Source organism: Dipodomys merriami, unplaced genomic scaffold (assembly GCF_024711535.1).
Source record: "Dipodomys merriami isolate MVZ:Mamm:240054 unplaced genomic scaffold, mDipMer1.0.p SCAF_5, whole genome shotgun sequence".
Taxonomy (NCBI): Eukaryota; Metazoa; Chordata; class Mammalia; order Rodentia; family Heteromyidae; genus Dipodomys; species Dipodomys merriami.
In genome coordinates this window covers 58,183,275-58,201,305 of record NW_027206068.1, presented here as the reverse complement: position 1 = coordinate 58,201,305, position 18,031 = coordinate 58,183,275, and the positions used below count along the sequence as shown (strand labels likewise).

General features: G+C 37.3%; 1 protein-coding gene across 4 annotated transcripts in view; it reads left to right on the top strand.

Moving 5' to 3' along the window:
• Grm8 (glutamate metabotropic receptor 8) overlaps positions 1–18,031 on the top strand; it is a 716,785-nt gene that overhangs the window by 543,668 nt on the left and 155,086 nt on the right. The window lies entirely within an intron of this gene.

The window sequence follows — 18,031 nt, the reverse complement described above, 5'->3', positions numbered from 1 at the left end:
GATAGAATTCAACGTTAGTTGAGAAACACTTCCACAGGGAAGTGAGAAAGTGTGTGTGTGTGTGTGTGTGTGTTTAAATCTTTAGTCACACAACATAAAATACTATACTCTGCAGTTCCTGCAGCAATATTAGCTGTAGTCTTGGAGATTCTGATCAAGTCTCTGTTTTCTTGTACAAATATGTGTTTGCATTATGAGCTGTCAGATGACTTCCATCTTCCCTGGGTGGCATAATGAACACATCTTCCTGATGGGGAGAGATGCCTTGTCCTAAAGACAGAAACTTCTTTCTCTCCACCTTCACACATTACCCACAGTTGACATCAAGGACACCCATACTTCTTAGTTGTCCCAGGGGTTGGGGATAACCAGATGCTTTGGGGACTATTTGAGAAATTTCCTACTATTCTTTTAGCCTCATTCCACAGCAAGTCTTTATTTCTGCTATTTGCTCACAATGTGTCCTAACTATAGAAATTTCAAGACTGTATTTGAAAATTAAGATGGTGGTAATCCATGGTGCTTGTATGACTTCAGTGACACATCATAAGACTCTATCGTTCACAAAGTTTGCTTTATCATTTGAGTTTGTCACCCTGTCATTTCCTTGTTGGTCAAAGCCCTCATTACAAGGAAAGCCATGTTCTATTAAAACTAGGAAATCTTGAACTTAGGGCCTGGGCATTGTCCTTGAGCTTTTTTTAAAGTAAGACTAGCACTTTATCACTTGAGACACAGCTCTAGTTTTGTAAGGTATATTAAATAGGTAGGTTTCATTAGGTAGTTGATGAAGAGTACACCACACACTATTCAGGCAGGAGAAGTTTATTTACCTTACTGCTGCCCAGGCCATGCATGGGGATAGGAATGGCTGAAAAAGAAAGCAGGGGTGGGTGGGGATCCACCTCAGGGCCAGGACTTATCTAGGCCAGGGACAGGAAGAGGTGTGGCCAGGTGGGTGAAAGGTGTGGCCACATTTCATCTGGATGGGACCTCCAGGGCTGGGACCCTCCTAAGGTCAGATGGGAAGCATGTGACCCGAGGTGGCCCTGGATGTGACCTAGCAAGAGGAGAAGGTGACTGCTTCCAGGTCTGCCAATTAACTAGGTAACAGATACTGGGTGGAAACTTAGCCAAGACGGAGGGAGGTGTCCCTGTGCAGACCTTATGTAGTTCTGGCTTTTTCATGATTAATTGGAAATAAGGCTCTCTGGCCCTGACTGGCAATCAGCCAGCCTGAGTAGATAGGATTATAGACATGAACCACTGGCACCTGGCTGAAACTGCTTTTAAGTGTTAGAGATTTCTTTCATCTTTTTTTTTTTTCTTGATGTGGGACTTGAACTCAGGGACTGAGCACTGTCCCAGAGTTCTTTGCTCAAGGCTAGGACTCTACCATGTTAGCTACAACACTACTTCCTGTTTTCTGGTAGTTAATTGGAGAGAAGAGTCTCATGGCCTTTCCTGCCTAGGCTGTCTTCAAACCATGATCCTCAGATCTCAGCCTCCTGAGTAGCTAGGGCTACAGGTATGAGTTACCAGCACCTGGCTCACCTTTTCTTGTTGATACTTACAGTTCTATTAATCACTGATGCCTCTTGACAATTTTCTGTAGTCAAGAGTCCTGTTTTCCCACTTAGCTGTCTGAATAAGGTGAGAAAGAAGAGCCATGGGTTATTTGTGTTGAGACCCTGCATCTTTAATCCCCTGGGAAATATGAATGTATGTTTTCAATATTCACTTTTCCTCTGTCTGGTACTTTTTTGTTTTCATCATTCCTGCATTTAACTGATAAATTCCTTTTGTATATTCCACAGTACCTTCAACATCTGACTACCAGGAATGTGCTCCAAAGGTTTTGTTTCAACATACTGAATTTTGGGATTGAGTTAAATATAAGAATGTTCTGGACAGGTCAAGTGATAAAGCAAGCTGTAGATTAGGAGATGAGGTTTGAAATATACACAGTGATGGAGTGGTTTGTATAAATTCTGGAATAACCATAAAAAATCATAGCTACAAACAGCGAAGAAAAAAGGAAACTCAGTCAAAAAAAAAAAAAAGACCATAGGCTGTGACCATGTACTTGTCATACAATAAAGAAAAGCTAGAATGATTCTAAACCCCATTCAGATCTGGAAAATGCAATTTAGTACAACACAAAGATAGCAATGTCTATCTGTAAAAAGGGCTCAAGTTAAAGAAAACAGAAAATATCTGGTCTTGCCAAGGTTCTGAGTCTATAAGGATTCTCAGGCTTTGCTGAATGGAGTGTAATTTGAGCCAATTGCTCTGTAGATCAGATAGGAATTTTGTGCTCTGCTTGAGTGTAGACGCTGGCTCATCCATGAACACTGTTCTGTCTGTACTCAATGGGAATATACATCCATTTCTAAGGGAGGCGTATGTGAAAGAATTTTGATATTAGTCCTGTACATAATAGTTTAAGGTAGAAATACCCTACACATTCATCAGTACCAGAATAATTGCATAAATTATAATATATGTAGATAATGGAATACTATTCAGTAATGAAAATGAATACATTGCAGATGGCTATAATAATAAAGTTGGTTCTCACAAACAAAGTCAAATGTAACCAAGCAGATAAAATGATTGCATAATTTTCTATTATATACAAAGTTCAAGTCGGAAAACTATATTGCTAAATTTCTTTTATCCAAAAATATTTACGTGCCAGAGAATCTGCTGGGCAATGTAAGATACAGTAGTGACAAGTTTGATTAGTTCTTCTTCCATTGATGTTACTATTTCTTGTCTTCATTCCTTAGTTTTGGTTTATTTAGGATCCCGAGGAATATTTTGGTAACTAACTCTCAGAAATCAGAATGCAGTACAAATTTACTCATTTATTTATTATTATTATTTTTTTTGTCGGTCGTGGGGCTTGAACTCTGGGCCTGGGCGCTGTCCCTCAGCTCTTCAGCTCAAGGCGAGCGCTCTACGCTTGAGCCACAGCACTACTTCCGGTTTTCTAGTGGTTTTATTGGAGATAAGAGTCTCACAGTCTTTCCAGGCTGGGCTGGCTTTGAACTGTGATCCTCAGATCTCAGCCTCCTGAATAGCTAGGATGACAGGCGTGAGCCACCGGTGCCCAGCAATTTTCATTTAGGATGGTATTAAGACACTAATTTACTATCTACTCATCATTCCTAAATAAAGATAGCAGAGGGAAAAACATACCCATCACCAAAGACAATAAATGCAACAAAAATAACTAATCTCCATGTACCTGCCTTGTTTGGTAATCATAGACCATATATAAGATTTTAGTTACCTGGTTGAGAAATGAATATTAGTTTATATTAATTAATTTATATGAAAGATATTTATTCTGTAAAGTCAGTTAAGGGCAGGTAGGAGAGGAAGAAAAGTAGGAAAAGAGGAAGCAACACCTATCGAAAAGGAGATGGAAAGAGAAAGGGAAAAGAGGAAGGCTTACTAAGTTTTGCTACTATTGGAAGCTAAAAAAAAAAGTGGTTACCTTATGTGTGCCTTCTGAAAGGATAATTAATTGTTTAACAGGAGTTTTAGCTCTTTCTCTGCTCTCAGCTTGAACTATCAAGGGCCTCCCTGGGAATGAGTTAGCCATGACTCCAAACAGGGAAGAAAATTAGATGAGAAAGAAGCATAGACAAGTCCAATGCTAACCCAACCCCAACTGGATTTACATTAGGGCTTTGACTGTGTGATATTCAGTTCCCTAATGACCTAGTTGTGTTGGAGTATAGCAAGTAGGTAAGAAGTGAAGCTGTAGCTCAAGTGGTAGAGCGCTCACCTTAAGCTGAAGAGCTGAGGGATAGCGCTCAAGCCCAGAGTTCAAGGCCCATGACCAAAAAAAAGAAGTGGAGAATTTGACAAATAGAGAGGCCCCTTGGGGTAGAAGTTGAGTCTCTATGTCTCTCTCAGTCCTTCACCTTTGTGGTCTGGTCTTTTGACATATCCTACCCTAAGAAGTGAATACATTTGCTCTTAAGTCCTGGGTAATAAATATAATAAACTTTAAGTAGTGTTTGCAACTACTCAACTTTTCTGTAGTAGCCTTGAGCAGCTACAGGCTATAGATAGATAGATAGATAGATAGATAGATAGATAGATAGATAGATAGATAGATAGATAGATAGACAGATAGACAGACAGAGAGACAGAGAGATAGAGAGAGAGAGATACACACCTATATGTATGCATTAATTATACATGCATGTACACATATAAGTATAATGTACATGTGCATGTTTAGATGTATATGCACATGTATGTACATATATGTATGTACTAACTATATAAATATGTAGTAAGTAAAATTATGTTGTCATAAAAACAATGGTGGGCGAAAATAGTGGAGAGCACACTTTGTTGACACTTGTCCTACTGAAGAAAGCCTAGAATTTAAGCTAATGCTGCCATATACAGGATGTATAACCTTTGCCAAGTCACTTAACCTCTCTAAATAGCTGTTTGCTCATCTGGAAATTCAGGATAAAATGCCTATGTAATAGTATCTTGAGAATTAAATCATACCATTTATGAAAATTACCCAACACAGTCCCTGTTATTTATTTTCAGTTCAATAATGGACAGCCCTCATTAGTCTATTAGTCCTTGCATTCACTCATATTCATTGTGCAGGCATTTAGAGAGTGCCACTTGAGTCAGGCATATAGTAGGGTAGGATACAAGAGTATGAGTATGTACCATCAATATATGATCTAAGGGACCTCAGTGGAGAAGAGACAAATGAACAGATGTAGAAGCATTTGTAGGTAATTAATCAGGGCAAGCAACAGTACTAGATTTAAAAAATACCCATTTTGGTTTTGATGATCTTTATATTTAGCAGGGTTGATAATCTAATGCATTTTGGATCTGGGGATGGTAGCTTTTCCAAGGAAAACGTATTCATAAAGAGGGGTTATGATTAGGCCAAGAGGATTAACCAGAAACAATATATAAAGTTGATAAATTAAGAAGGAAAATATGCTGCAAATTAAAAGCAATGAATTTTGTCATTGTTGAGTACCCGTCTGCGTACATATTCGTTCTTATTAGCAACATCGATTTGGAGTCCACTGACTGGGTTTTTGAGCTTGCTATCTGAGAGTAGTGGGCTGTTATTCTGAGTCTCAAAATGTCTCCAGGTCCATGTGGTAAATGAAGTGTTTGTCCTCAAGATGGTGCTACTGAGCGGTTGTAGAAATGTTAGGAATTGGAGCTTTATGAAGGTCTTTGAGTCACTGAGGTGAAGGTAGCATCCTGGTCCCTTCATCCTCTTACTCATTCGCTCCATCATCTCAAGATGAATGACTTCATCCCAGTATGCACCCCAGTCAAGAGGCACCAGAGCCGTGTCGAAACAGGACTGAATGATCATGGAAATAGCTTCTAGAACTATGAGTCAGTGCCATAGCCTTAAATAACTCTTTTTTCCTTATAAGCTGATTATCCCAGGTATTTGTTGTAGTAATGTAAAACTCATATAGAATTGTTCTTAAATCTTCCTCTTCACACATGTATCTAGCAATTAGAAGTAAATAGCTATCAAAATGGCTAGGAAGTCTGTGTAATTGAGAACAAGCTGAGATTTATGCCTTATCACAGGGACCTCCTGTGGAGGAAAATCCTAAAATCTAAGTCTTAACTGCCATCTGAAAATTTTTCTTTTCCCTGATAAGAACTGTATTCCAGGATAAGATGTACACATGGTCATTTCTGGCCAGTTGGTCATCTTGTGTTAACGCGGCTATGCCAGGCAGTAGCACATACAGCTCTGGGGCATTAGGACAGCACCTGTGGTAGACTCAGCTCTCATGAAATACACAGGCGACGGGCTGTGTGGCAGCTTTGAGCTGCAGCAGTAGGCACACTTACATTACATAACGGCGTCCTGGTGGGGAATCTTCCCTAAAAGTTATTTTTATTCATTTTCATTACCCTTTAAATAGTTGTACAAAGGAGTTACCGTTCAACACAGCAGTTTATGAATATAGTACATCTTGATCAGTGTCACGCCTTTCAACATTCTTACCTCCCATTTGTGGGAAATCTTAACAGGAGACTCAAAGGGAGCTTATGGGCCTACATTACTCTATAGGCAAGAAGCTATAGATAAGTCATAATGAATATAGGAGTTCAGGGGTCAAACAATTGACACCTACTTAGCTATTTATTTTCTCTATCTGCTAGCCATTTCAAATATTCCCCAAATACTTAATACAGGTTCATGTCTCATGAACCTGTAAAAATGGCATTTCCTTTATTTTAAACAGCCACACACACACACACACACGTGTGTGTGTGTGTGTGTGTGTGTGTGTGTGTGTGTGTGTGTGTGTGTGTGTGTGTGTGTAAGTTTGCATGTATATGTGAATATAGGAATTTTCTACTGGTAGATTGGGTTTTTTATTTTTTGGTTACTATGATTGGTTCCTGGATGTTAGCAAAGACTTGGAGGTAGCAAGCACATATTTCTGGGCAAATATAACAAACGTAGTTATTCTTGTATCTTCTTATGCAAAGCCCATTGCTAAAAATGTCAGCAGTGCACCAAGCAAGCAGACAATGGTAAAAGGGGGTACCAGTGATAAATAGGTTAGTTATGGTTCTTCAGCAAAGAACTGGTCAAAGAAATATGACTGATATATAGGTATATCACACACACATCCATACACACATATTCACATAGATAGGTTAGTAGGTAGCAGATAAATAGCTTTTTTTTATTGTTATTATAAAGGGTGATAGACAGAGAGATTATAGTTATATAAGTCAGGTAATGAGTACATTTCTTTTGGGACAATGTTACACCTCCATCTCTCCCAGTTTTTCCTCCCATCCCTACCCACAAATCATATAGTTCATTTTCCACATAGTATCTGGAGAGTTCCACTGCTGCATTTGCTCACTCTTTGCCCCTTCACTTCTGTGTTCCCTCTTATCCTCCCAAAGACAGATAAGCAAACAAGACAGAAAGAAGCACTTCATTTTATATGAATGACGGTGTGACTGACCAGGCAGGGCTAGAGGTCACCTTGTGAATTAAGTGGACAGTCTTCTACTGACAGCCTCACTGTTGGTATACCATAAATAACTGCCCTTCATGATGGTGGCATAGCAGAGAATTTGCCACTTGCCCCTTAAGAAACCTTGTTGCAGCTTACTCACACATGTTCCTAGACCTGTAACCAGAGGCAAACCCTCCCCTCCACTCCCATCTCTAATGGGTCCTTTAGGGAGAAGTAGCCTGTGACAGACTTGCGATTCATCACCCTATTTTTCTCTCTTCAAGGACCTCATAATTCTTGTGTCTCCCATTACTGTAATTAGAATTAGATTGTTTGTTAATTACAACATACTAATGTAGGTCCTGTTCATTACTGTAAGCCCACCTTCTCCCTTCCCTCTGGCATGTAGTTGATGCTCCAGTCATATTTGGGGCCTGTGTTTCCACTAATAAAAGGAAAACATTTAGCTGAAAGATCTCTACAGATCTCTTTCCTCCTTAAAATGCTATATTCATTTTCTTTTAATGTATCCCCATTTCTAAACTTTGTATCAGAGGAAATTCTAGCCTTTAATCACAAACTGTTTTCATGCATCCAAAAATATTAAGTAGAATATCCATTTGGGAAAGAGTTCCTGCAGTCTGTACATTTTATGTTATTATTCTAGTGGTATCACACTAGACTTATGGACTATTTAAGACTGGGCTAGTTAATTATATGATCCTTAAAGGTAGGGACATGCTTTCTGTCATCTTTTTAATTCAAGATCTAGCACTGGTCCTGCAAGTTGGAACACACTCTTTATGAATTAATAAGGAAATCTAAGTGAATGAAACAGTAGGAAAACAGAACAATGCAGTAGAAATCTTTGCTGGTGGCAGGGTCAGGAATTCGAATAATAAACTGGATCAAACACAGATATTGAAATAGGAAGTCTTCATTTCTACTAATGACTTATAGAGGTTTAGGCAGAGATTTCAGAGTTTCAAAACAGCTCTCATAAGATTAGTGACAGTCATTTTTGTCATGTAAATTTAGCATTATAGAGGGGGAAATTTAATGCTTAGTTGGAGCTCTTCTCATTCCAACTCAACACAAATCAATTTTGAAAAAGGTCTTCTTTTCTGACATTCAGATAGGATCTGAAACCATCTCCATGACCTGGTATTCATCTAAAAAGGAAGCTGCAAGCACTTCAGATGCATCAGCTTCTCCGTGCAGCTAAGTACCTCTTCACGGAAGATTGTTTACAAAATATTTTTTTTCCTTGGATGGAGGACTTCTAAGGGGTGCTTTTAGTTTATCAGAAAGAAGAGACATGCTGCTTTGAAAGTACTTTAAGTAGCTCGAATGAAGCTATTTCCCCCTTTTTTTAAAAAAGAGAAGGTTATTGTCATTTTTCTCATCTTGTCTTAAGAATCTAAGTACCACATTTTCTTCCCTTTAAACTTCACACATATATAACATTCCATGGCCCTTTATGGCTGCAATAAGTTGAGCTCTTTAACAGTAACAACATAAGCAAAGGCATCTCGGAATCAGATTACTCAATGCCATTATTTGATCATTTTCTTTTAATTTAGGATATTATTCTATTTACTTATGATGTATTAAGCACCTGCTGTATATGTCCTGCACATAAAAGAACCAAATATAAAAAACAGACGGCAAGAAAAACGTTTTTAGACCTATATGAAAAACCAAACCCTGTTGAAGTACTTTCTGCAAAGAAATGATCAAATTATTGTTAAATATAAAGTCTTAATAGTGCCAATGTCCCTTGATGTTTCTTCAAACAATTACCAAAATCTTGACCTATGTCCTTCTCAAAGACCCTTGCTGTCTTAATTCTACCACATTAAAGGGCAAGTGTTGGGCAGAGGAATTTGGGGAAAGCCCAAGCATTCGGTCCATACTCTGGAAGATTGATGAGACTGACCCATAAGCTGATACATTTGAAGCATGTGTGTGTATGTGTGTGTGTGTGTGTGTTTGTGTGTGTGTGTGTGTGCGTGTGTATGCGTGTGTGTGTGTGTGTGTGTGTGTGTACTTTCTCTCTCTGCTTAGAAACAGGACAGGAATCTCAATTCACTTATTCGTTTTGAATTACTTTTCCTTACACAAGTTTTAGGCTTAAGTGTATACAAACCCAGCAGCAAATACTAGATAAGGTTTGCCTATGAATGTCTCTTAACTGTCCACAGGCTTTTGTGTTACCATGGTAACTTACTCTAAGTCAATGTCTTTTATTCTTGTCTAAAAGGCATGTGACTATTTTGGGTATGTTTTTCTTTATTATGTTAATTACATTAGAGTTCTTTTTTACTTTTACCCTGAATTCTCAGATGTTAGAAATTACATCTAGTAATTTCTGCAGTATCTAACACAGTTCATGGTATAGTTAGCTTTGCTTGAAAAATAAGTTTGAACAGTTCAAGAGCCTGACTGAACATGGTAACTGCCATGAATCTGGCATTATTGATATCACTGGAATACTGCCCCACACTTAGTGAGCATTTCTATTGATACAAATCTGGGGATGTGAGTACCAATTTCAGGAGGATCATGTGTCATCTTATACAGAGGAGAAAGAATACCAAGTAGAAAATATCAACTAGAAAATATTATCACCCACATTTAAAGATTATGAGTAGGAAAACACACCATGCAATGCCCATTTTAATCCTCAGTCCTTATGACTCAGACAACTATAAATCTTCTCTGTTGCTGCTTGGGGATTCTTAAATCTTTTGTTAACACTATAGAAGAACTGGAGTATAGATTTTGTTGAGGCCTTGGCATGAAGAGGGGAAGAAAATTAATGGAAGAGGCCAGTAGGTTGAGAGATGGGATAAGAATGGGAAGAGATTGAATTGTAGTGTTTGAGTTAGGTAGAAATGATGTTCAACCAGAGTACAGTTTATATTGCACTAAATCAGTTCATGGAATTGAGGACAAAGGTCTGTATTGATACATTTACGTTATCAATTCACTGTGCAGAATCACTGGAGAGGGCTAATAGAATGCCAACCAAGATTAGGGAAAATATTAATAATATGTGATCCTTCTCTAGAGTGTCTCATAAAACCAATGACTCTGAATTGGAAAGTTTCTCAGAGGTCATACAACCTACTTCTTCCCGTATGTCTCCTCAAACTTTCATGTCAAAGACAGATTTCTGAACGTTAGAATTCAGAGCAACGGCGTGAGAGGATTAGGATGTAACAACTATGAATCAGTTACCCATAATTAAAACTCAGCTTCTGCTAGGACAAATCTGACAAGTGCAAGCTTGCATATTAAAGAGAAAAGAAAGATAACGACTCCCATTGTGTTCTTAGGAGATCCCTTGCATCCCCTTCACCTCTCCATGAAGGGCATGGAGGATTGTAACCCATGTGTCATTGCTTTGTGGAACTTGTCTTTGTCTATAAAGTAGGAATCTATTTCTTGGGTGAGGCAATAAGATTTGTCTCAGATAGACCCACTTTCAATACAGGTCTAGGTACCCTACAGGCCAGTTAACTTCCATTTGAGATCCTCACATGGAGTTGTCCAAGTATGTTGTGATGCAGTCAGTCTATCCAGCATGTGAGTTCTGCTTCCAACAACAGGTGAAGAGGGGTGCAGAAGTCTGACACTGTGTTCTTGTTACTGTTCATGGTCACATGTTGCTCTTGTGTCTTGTCCTCTGTCATGGCTGGCCGTGGATGCAGCAATGCCACAGTGGCTCAGCTCTTGTGCCCCAGTGTATCTTGTCTTCAGCATCTGTTAGCATCTGTCCTGTCTGAGTCCAGCAGTCTCCCTACCCCTCACGTCCCTGTTTTTTATTAAGGCAAAAAGGCGAACCGCCTCTTCAGTGTCTTAAAAGTTTGGCTTCTGGGAGTCACCTGCCACCAGAGGGTGTCTACTTTCTTCTCTAGAAAGCCAATTCTGCATCGTGGTGAAGACTGAAGTGGAAAATTTTAGGGAACAGTGGCTTGATCAATCAAAATCAATTATTTCTTTTATTCTGCTTGAGTATTTGGTACCTTTTTCTTATAAAATTTTGACTACATAGGCAAAAGAAATGATCTATACATACAAGTATATGAACACAGGCACCTGGAAAATTGTTTGGAACATTTTCTATTTGACACAATCAATTAAAATTTATCCTTCCCACTTTTTACCCAGAAGACAAATAGCAAGTATGATTATAACTATTCAAATTTCACCTTTCTATATAGTAAAGGGTTTGGGGTAATCTCTGCTTCAATTTACTTAATTGTAAAGTAGTGATTGTAATCATGGAACTAAATGTTTCAGGTTGTGGTGAAAATTTAAAAGGCACTAAAGTCTGTTTGCTGCTAGATCAATGCATAGTGCTTTTGAGTAGCAAGTATTATTATGTTAACAGTAATGTGGTTGTTATAATAATAATCTTTATTATTGTGCCCCCATTTTTTGGCCTGGCCACTTGGGACTGGGTGTGTTTTAAAATTGGTATTACTGTTTTTTTTTATTATTATTTAAAAGGCAACATGAAGACTGGAAAGATTATGTAGCATTATCAGCTGAGCCTGAGGAAGAATGCCATCATGATTTCCATATGAGAGCCTTCACATAGTCAGGAGATGACATCTTCTATATTTCAGGTCAGGATTAGGTAACAATGAAATTAAGTGTCTTGGTTTTCAGACTGTTTGGATTTCAGAAATACAGACAAAAGATGGCAAACCTATTGCTTAAATTCTTTTTAAAAATAACAATTGTAGTTTTTATATATGCCTCCCAGTTTGCCACTGCTGAGGGCTCTTAACAGAGAACATGTGATTCTGGGTGTGACCTGCTAGGATTAATAGAATTGATATATCAGTTTCTGGCTTCCAACAGCAATCCTCAGATCTCAGCCTCCTGAGTAGCTAGGATTATATTGTGAGCCACTAGCACCTGGCTCTTGCTAGATTTTTCAATCAACAATCTTTACTTCTTTTTCATATGTGCTATTAAATAAACTCATGTCTCTTACTGCTTCTGTGCAACTGGTCTTTGGAAAACAAGCTTCTCCCTATGAAATTGTTTTCTCTTCCCATAAAATTTATTTTTTTTAGCTCTGGCATATTTTCTTGATCTGATGAGATGATTTTGGATTCTGATTATGTCATCTCATATCTACTATTGCCCCGTATCAGATGTAACTTTCATCAGCATGTCTTAATCCAATATCATGAGAAAAAATATTGGATAGGACAGTGCCAAGGACAGAATTCACATTGCCTATTACTGAATATCAATCAACACTATTTGAAATGATCACTTAGTGTATTAAAATAACATCAAACTGTGACCATTCAAATTTCTATCCTTGTTTCTAAGAATATTGAGAAGATCTTTTATTTCAAGTCTTGTTACAATGCACATTTGAAGCTGGGGACCTGTGACTCATGCCACAAGAAGCTGACACCTTAAAATTGGTGTTTGAAGTCAGCCCAGGCAGGAAAGTTCCTGAGATTCTGATATCCAATTAGCCACCAAAAAGCCAAACATGGAGCTGTGACTCAAGTGTTAAAGTGCTAGCCTTGAGCAAAAGAGTTCAGGGACAGTGCCCAGGCCTTGAGTTCAGGTTCCAGGACTCTCTCTCTCTCTTTCTCTCTCTCTTTTTCTTTCTCTCTCTATCAAACATACACACACACACACACACACACACACACACACACACACACACTCCATATTTGATCTATCTATAGACCCCCATGCAGAAACTGCAGTAATCCTAATGAAGAAGGAATTAAGATAGGCTCACCTGATTTGGTCCTTATGAACATAAGCTTTGTTTCACTTATTATATCTCCTCTCTCAAAGCCATTACAAAAGTCTGAGTAAAAATTTGTTTCTCAGATTATCAAACTTAGGTATTTTCACATATAGATGTATTTATATTTAATACACCATTATCTATATCACATGTATTTTCTTTCGACTTTTGAAAATTAAAACATCTGCTCATTTCTACTTGCATGGCATCACTTCTATTTTCAATGACTTTCCTAAGGTTATTGCAAACAATAAGATATACATTCTGTTATCATGTTGACAGATGCTAAAGATGACCACATAATTTATCATCCAAATGCATACAATCTTAAAATAGATAAGAGTCCTATTAATACTTACACCAAAAAGACAAGCATGGCATAAGCTTCTCTTCGGCAAAACAGAAGGCATGTTTGCCCATGAAGTGAACCTAGCTGAGTCTTCATTCAGAGAGAGAAAGTGCTTGTAGAATGTTCTCCATTGGCTAGTTTCTTGATATCCATTCCAGCCATTAATGGACAGCAATCTTCTGTCACAGAAGAGCTTGAATATTACCATTCCATTCATAAAGCCCCCCAAATCATTATTTATTCCATTGCTGAGGACCAAATGATGTTTGCCTTCATTTCTTGGATTATATGATTATTTTGCAAGGCTATAATGGAGGATAATATTTTGCAGCCATGTTTATTTTTTCAAATCTTAGTTTACTGTAATAGTATTAGCTTTCTGAGCTGTGGAATTTATAAACATTCCCCTCTTTATGCTTTGCCTCTTTATCAACATTTGAGGTCATCAGAGATTCTTGCTGATCTTTGATAGGCCTTCCTCCCCTTTCCTTTCTTTTATGAATTATATACAGAAGAAAAAAAATGGCAGTTTCTTCTGGAAAGTCTAATAACCCTCAAGCTTTTTTCCATGTCAGAATCTTAGCTGTACTTTCATGCTTCTCTTTATTGAAACTTTAGGAAGCTTCCCATCTTAACACTATCTATCTGATTAAATTGACCCATCCTCTCACTAGATCCCATGAGGCTTGATACATCATAGCCATTTTCTTCTGTCATTTTTCACTGTCAATCTACATGATGGCCAGAATTGTTTTGAACAATATATTTTCTTCATTCCTTATTATATTCTCTTTAGAATAGTTTACGTGTTTCTCATAAGAGATCTTTTTTTACAGTTTTGTTTTCTTGAAGCTGCTCAATTTACAGAGAAAGTAAAAGTAAAGTCCCCAAAGAGTCTACTACCAAATATAAATTTAGAGTGATCTGGGAAATCTGAAGGTATTTATTATAAAATGAGAAGTGAATAGGACAGAAAAGTGGGCCGTGGCACTTTAACAGCTAATGACAATACCTTTCCAAGAATCTATCAAAATGTATGCTTTGCGCAAGGAGTCTTGAAATCATTAAACAGGAAACAGGAAAGAAATCTGGGCACTGTGAAGTCTGAAGCAACCTCTCATTAAAATGGCATATATTGATTTGAAACAAGTTGTTAAGGAGTTCCTTTGTCTCTCTTATTTCTGTAAGGGAATTTTAAATCTACTCTCTTGGAAAGAGGAGTGGAGCAGTGCACTTTCTGAAGCTTTTTTGTTTCCACTCCATGTCCCTGCTATTCAACAGAAGTTCACTTAGCTGGCCTACTGTGTGGTGCAGGTTGAAAACTGCATATAGCCTATTCTCCATAGGACAGAAGTATTATAGGAAGAGCTAGCATTGGGGGTATTTATTATCAGATGCTGCAGGTGTTGGGTTTCTTCCTTTTGCTGTAACTATTGAAGGAAGGTCTGCTCAGGATTCCTGTGATGGGTCAAGGTCCAGATGTCCCCTGGGGCTGAGTAAAGGGAATGAGTTAGGAGCTGCAATGTATTCTTCAATCCTTTACAATGATGCATTTAAAGCCCTGATTTTTCTTTTTGACAGCTAGTGCTGACATTCATACTCTAACATTATATATTTATACTCTACTGGACAGACCTTGGAAGTGATTAGAGGAGAGGTAAGATTTTTGAGTTCACCTTGGGCTTAAAAAAATAATAGCATTTCTAGTGCTCTTTAGAAACATGACATTTTCAGATACGTTCGTTAATTCCCTCTTGGAACTTTTACCAAGAATTTTGGCAGCATGATTAGTCAAGGGTATTTTCTGGAAAAAAAAAAGAGAATAATTATGGTGGGATAATTGCACTGAAAGTAATTAAAACATTATTCAGCCATTCTGATTTTAATGTAGTCGCAGTGTTCTATTACTGCCCAGGCAAGATCGATGGGCGTCAATAAAATGTCTAGAAACATATCCAAACACCTGTAGTCATTTAGTCTGCAATAGAGGTAGCAATTCAAATGAATGGGGTGCAATGTATATTATTCAGAATAACGTGTGTGTTGGCATGAATAGGGAAATCACTAAATTTAGATTAATTTTTATCGTATTATCTTAAATAATGTTCATTGGGGTTGAGCATTTATATATGTGCCAGACATTCTGCTAGGCACTTTAAAGGGATTAGCCCATTTATTACTCCTAACTGTCCCATGTTGTAGAAACTATTATTAGCCATACTTTATCATGAAAAAATTACAGCACAGATCAGATTAAATATTGGATGAGTGGAAGCAAAACAGAGCACCAGGTTAAAGTCAGTAATAGGGAGGACTTACAACCTCCATGCATATCACTAAAGAACTAAGTGAATGTACTTCTGAGTCTTTATTTGTAGGTGTAGCAGAGAGGAAAATTTACAAAACTTCTCACCAAAAGCAAATTCTGTGAAGCCAAATATTCAACTCGGTAGAAATGTAAAGCTTCCTATGTGGAAAATTAATTATCATCAATGAAATAATACATGGCATTTGAAATTCACAGGACAGAGAGTGGATTAGCACATGGAGGGCAGGGAAAACTTAATGCCTGGAAAGCAAAATGGACAATAATATGAAATCTGTTCATGGAAGAATTGTAAATAGGCCAAAATATGGCAATATCAATCTTGCTAGTAAACAAATAGGTACAAATAGAATCCAGGACATTAATGTGACTTTATTTGAGATAGTAAAAATTTAGAGACTAAGTTTTTAACTTTAGAAAGTGCCTAAAGGAATAGAATTTAACATAAAGTTTTAAAGAATGTTTTTAAAATACAATAAAATAAGGAAGTACACAAGGTTTGTTCAAAATAAAAGCATTAGGATTCCAATTTTATTTTTAAATGAGACACAGATATGCAAATAAATACAAACTACGGTTCCATGTACCAGCCTGTTAGCAGTTATTATTTTTAAATAGAAAGATTGACAGTGAATATTCTTGTTCTTTTTTCTCTCTGGCTTATTTTCTAAGAATTCTAAGCTAGGACTGACTGGTGGCTCATACCTGTAATTCTAGCTAGTCAAGTGGCTGAGATCTGAGGATTATATTTCAGAGCCAGCCTGAGCAGGAAAAGTCCATGAGACTTTTTTTTTAATGTAAATGTGATGTACTTTTTAAGGGGTTACGGTTACATGAGTAAGGTTAATGAGTACCTTTCTTTTTGAACAATGTTACTGCCTTCCTCATTTTCTCCTACTTCCCCTTCCCCCGAATCCCTTCTCCCTCCATTTCCAACATAGTATCTAGTGAGTATCACTATTGCATTGGTTCACCCTCTGTCACACCATTTCTGTGATTCTCTATCCCTTTCCCAAATCAGGTAAACGTATATACAAGCCAATGGGTACAGAAATATCTCCAACAGACAACCAAAAGCCAGAATTGGGGCTAGTGGGGCTGTGGTTCAATTGGTAGGGTGCTAGCTTCAAATAAGAAAAGCTCAGGGACAGTGCCCAGGCCCTGAGTTCAAGCCTTAGGACTGGTACAAAAATAAATACATAAAACAGAAGAATCTATCTATATCTGAACCAGATACTTTGGGGGGTAGGTGAGGTTGGGTTAGATAAAGAGGAGATGTACTCATACGACAAACATATCATATGATTTGAAACTAATTTATACAACCACTTAAAGATCATATCTATATATATTTCTCTCTATATATTTATGTCTCTATAGAGATAGATATTTGCAACTAGAATATCTCTATATATGGAGAAGATGATAGTTATAAGCATAGAGATAGATATTATCAACAAAAAATAAACACTGAAATCTAAAGTCCCTTTAGAGTATGTTTCTTTTTTTCTGGTTCCTTTTTTCGAGTTTAAAAAGATCAATTGCAATATACTTCCTCATTTAACAAAAACAGTACCCCAGGCATATTCCCACTGCTGCTTGTAATAGCTTAATTTTCTTTTTTAATTTAAATTTATTTTAACTGATACATAAAACATTAAAATTGTACATATTTGTGGAAAGTGGTGTGATGTTTTGATACATGAACTAACTTAATTTCCTACTGCATGCATTTGAAGGTTACAGGAGTCTTTTCCCAAACCCTCACTATTGGAATTCTTGTGCTAATTCCTTCCGGTTCCTCAAAGAACTTCATCCATACTGCCTTTGTTCAAAGAACCAAAACCTCCATGTCAGTTGATCTAACATGCAAGAAATTCTTTACACTTGACTTGTTGCTTGTGTCATTATTTTTTTTCCTTCATTTCTCTTTTGAAATTCAGATAGCCCTTAAACATGCTAGTTTATTTAATTATTTTTCAGTTAATTCACACAATTTTAGCCTGCAGGTCATTAGTTTCAAGTTACTGTTTCATCTTTAATGATAATATATCATCGGCATCTCTTTAGTTAATTTCAGTGTGTCTCTTTACTTGATTTCAGTGGTGTAGTTTCTGAGAAGACAGACCCAAAATGAAGATCAAGGAAGCATTTGGCTACTGTCCACAAAAGCCTTCTTTCAAGCACCTCACACTCATCCAGCAGAGGTGCATTGTCTGTTGACTCCTCCTCTTTCCTGTACTCCCCACTGGATGGTCCACTGATTCAATGACTATATTTAAGGCTTGGGATACATTCTCAGCTTGCTTACTGTGGGAGTAAGTTGACACACACATATTAGTTTTGCAATTTACAGTTAGGCAAATATTTCCTAAATATAGCCGGTGTTATCCTGTGTAGTTTATTTTTTCATTTTTCATTTCTTTGTTTTTCTTTTTTTATTGTGAAAATACTGTACAGAGGGGTTACAATTACATTATTTTTACCTCTGGAGTTTACAAAGAGGGAAAGTAAGGGAGAGTGATATAGGTCTGGAA